This window comes from Panthera uncia, assembly GCF_023721935.1.
Source record: "Panthera uncia isolate 11264 chromosome B2 unlocalized genomic scaffold, Puncia_PCG_1.0 HiC_scaffold_25, whole genome shotgun sequence".
Classification (NCBI taxonomy): domain Eukaryota; kingdom Metazoa; phylum Chordata; class Mammalia; order Carnivora; family Felidae; genus Panthera; species Panthera uncia.
The window spans coordinates 8,073,282-8,076,924 of NW_026057581.1; the positions used below are offsets into that span (position 1 = coordinate 8,073,282).

Here is a 3,643-nt window from a genome sequence, read left to right on the forward strand (position 1 = left end):
GTACCAGAGTGCGTAAAGGAGAGTGTAGACGACTCAAGATGTAACAGAGTGCATAAAGGAGAGTGTCGACGACTCAAGGTGTACCAGAGTGCGTAAAGTATTCATCTCCCATCCTCTGTTAAGAGATAGTGACGACAAGGGAGGAAGCAGCAAAGTAAAGCACGAGGCTTGACACAAGCAGGACATCACTGAGAGTCTCTCCATGTATAAAAATGTCACTTGAATTTGACATTTCCTCAGCATTGTTATTGTGTCTTTTACCGGATTATATTTATTCTGGAAACAAATCAAATACTGGCATAGGCTTTATGTTAACAAGAACTGGTTGTGATTACCAAAAGCCTTTAAAGCCATTAAAAGAAAAAAAAACAACACTACTTAATCACCTCCAATACTGTTTTTACGTTTTTCTTTCAGTTGAGCAGAAGAGTGCACTGAAGGAGTGGGCTTGCTGCCACCAGTGTTTAAAGACGGTTTTCTCCTGGGATGACTTCATTTAATCATCCCAACACCGCATCGTTCCTGGGAACCACATTCACAACACAGCCGTGTATACGACAAGACCCACTGACACGTTATATCTGAGTCTACAAACAGTGTAGGAGCACAGCCATTAGCTACATTACAAAACAGAATCACGGAAACCAAATCCTCTGGGTTCTGTATGGAGGGGGTATCCACAGCATGAAAATACCCTTACATCTTATTTACCTTTCCTAGAAGGAAAGAGTAGATAACCTGGGGACACGACCGACTTCTCATAAAATGAAAAGCATACTTTGAAAACGAGCAGCATCTGGCAATCATCATCTTCGCTTGCTCCCCACCGTGACTCCACTCCCTTGCGCCACCCTGCGTCTCCACCACCCTCCTGTTCCCCACCGCAGTGCAAGTGGCCCCCCACCCCCCGCTCCTCCTCGAGTTTCTGAGTTGAGTATGCCATCACATTCAGCTATCACTTCTATGCAAAAAGTATAAACTCTGTCTCTTAGTGTTGGTCCCTCTGATGACTGCCTGAGTCCTACAAACGCTTCCCTGACAGCTCTATCTGGGGGGCACAGTAAGAAAATGACTGAACACAGCGACTCCAGTCAGACTGCCTGGGTTACAATCCCAACTGCACCATTTGGGAACTGAACGGCCTTACAGAACTTCCTCTGGAAAACAGATGCTGCCTCATCTGGAAAAGCGGAATAAAGCTGTAAGCCACAACTCAGTGACAGACTGCAAAAATTAAGCTAGGTGATATCCCACTGAGGCAAAGCATTCCAAACAGTGGCCAGCACACAGAAGGCACTCAATAAAGATCAAACAGGATCATCACTTTATTAGAGTATTTATAGCTGTGACTTCAAATACAGCCTGTTCCAAACCAAAACATGTCTTCCCTCCAACTGAACTCCCCATCTGGCATTCCCCATTATACTCTAGCCAGTGGTCTTAGAGTCATACTCATCAATGTTGAAAGGATAAAGAATTCTTCTTTCTTAAGTCAACTCCTTCCTTCCCTACCCGAGCGCCTCCATGTGAGATGAGGCTCCTCAACTATTGCAACTCTTGCCCTCCATGGACTCCTGAGCTGTACTTGTCCTTACGCCCAACCATCCTTCCCACTGCTGCAAGAATTAATCCTGAGAGACCAAGGGAGCAAACATGGCTAGAAAGATAGTTCTTTTAAAATACCTTGTACAGTGGTATAAAAATAAATACTGTACAGGTACAAGGAGAAATAACATGTTTTTTTATATAATAATAAATGATATTGGAATAATGTGGTTGTCCCTACACTGTTAAGGGGAAAGATCTAAAACAAGTACAGGTACTATATGAAGAAATTATACATTCCTGGAGAGTCAAAGAAGGCCCAGATACCTTATTCGTCACTGGAAAACTCAAAATGTAGAGATGCCAATTCTCCTCTCAAAGTCACCATGAGATTCAATCTTATCACAATCAGAACCTCAGCAGTATTTCTTCCTTGTTGAACCTAGAATCTGATACTAAACTTATGTGGAAGGACAAAGGGCAAAGAAAAGCCAAGATATTCTTGGTAGATATCAAATATCTAGACTTCATATAAGGCTGTATCAATCACTGTGTGGAACAGCACCAAAAGAAAGAAAGAGATCAATGGAACCACACAGAGATCCCAGGGACAGACCCAAACATCTATGGACACGCAACATCAGAGTGAGTAATACATACACAAAAGGAAAAGAATGGATTTTTTTAAAAAACAGTAAATGACATTGAAAAAAATTCACTTTCTACATGGGGGGAGAAAAGGACACTGGACCCCCTTCCTGGTACCATACAACAAAAATTAACACCAGATGGATTATAAACTTAAAGTATTAAGAGGAGACATTTAGAAGACAATATTACAGAATACCTTAACTCTGAGGTAAAGAAAAGCTTCGTAAATAGTAAGAGCACAGACCCAAAGGAAAAAAATAAATTTTAATCCAAAATTTTTCTTCATCATAAGACACCGTTAAAGGAAGTGGGGGGAAAAAAGCTACAATTGATGTCTGCTGCCTATACAACATGTAAAGATTAGTATAGAGAATACATATAATATATTCCCACAAACAGTAAAAAAAAGAACAGGAAAAAATATTTAAAAAGCCATTTCACAAAAAAAGATAGACCCAAACGGCCAATAAACATATAAAAAGATGCTCAACATCATTAGTAATCAAGGAAATGCAAATTAAAACCACAGTGAGCCATCACCTCTCCCACGAGACTGGCAAACACCTAGAAGTCTGACTATATGGAGAACTGGCAAGAACGTAGCACACACCCGTTACTGCAGGGAGTGAACGCTGGTACATCCATTCAGGAAGAAGAGTCTGACATTACTAACATCTGAATACACATTCACCTGTGACCCAGTGAGTCAACTCCTATGTCCGTATCCTAAAATAACGCTTGCCCATGTGCCCCAGAAAACATGTTCGCAATGTTCAGAGCAACAGTGTTCATAAAAGCAAAACGCTGGGAAAACTCAGTACTCGATCAATAATAAGATGAACAAACGGTGACAAATCCATCCAGTGAAATGTAAGAAGGACCAGTTATTTTATATCCATCAAATGGATAAATCTAAAATCCTATTGCTGAGGAAAAGAAGCAAATCTCTAACATCAGTAAGTCCAACAAATGGAGTTCAAAACAGGACAAAGCTAAACCACACGTTGTTTGGGGCGATACTCTTCCTAAATGTAGATTTACTAACAAAAGTGAGGGAACAACTCACAAAAGTCAAGGTAAAGATTACTTCTTAGGGATAGGATACAAAAAAGGGACACGTGGTGGTTTCTAAAGTCTTGGCAATGTTGTAATTCTTACACTGAGTGGTTGCTATATAGGTGCTATGTTTATTATTATGTAAACTGTACAAGTTTCATAAATGTCTGACATATTTCATTTGATGTATTTGACAGAAAAACCCATGGGGGCTGAGTATGAACGGGATGTGGAGAGATGGAGCATCTAAGAAGTCTGGCTGGAAAGACAAGAAGGAAAGCAGCAGCACAGCTACAAGGGGCCCCGGGACCGATGAGACCCGAGCAGCGACAGCTATAAGGGGCCCCCGGGACCGATGAGACCCGGGCAGGGACAGCTACAAGGGGGCCCC

The 3,643-nt window shown here is 41.5% G+C and overlaps 1 protein-coding gene and 1 long non-coding RNA gene across 2 annotated transcripts in view; one reads left to right on the forward strand and one right to left on the reverse strand.

Moving 5' to 3' along the window:
* Positions 1-3,643, reverse strand: part of CDKAL1 (CDK5 regulatory subunit associated protein 1 like 1) — a 537,841-nt gene that overhangs the window by 420,448 nt on the left and 113,750 nt on the right. The gene's annotated exons all lie outside the window — the stretch shown is intronic.
* Positions 1-3,643, forward strand: part of LOC125939519 (uncharacterized) — a 6,159-nt gene that overhangs the window by 1,994 nt on the left and 522 nt on the right. The window contains exons 2-3 of the long non-coding RNA XR_007463077.1: positions 418-929; positions 3,450-3,643. The exon at positions 3,450-3,643 is cut by the window's right edge and continues 522 nt beyond it. This is a non-coding gene — a long non-coding RNA (uncharacterized LOC125939519). The remainder of the gene's footprint in view (positions 1-417; positions 930-3,449) is intronic.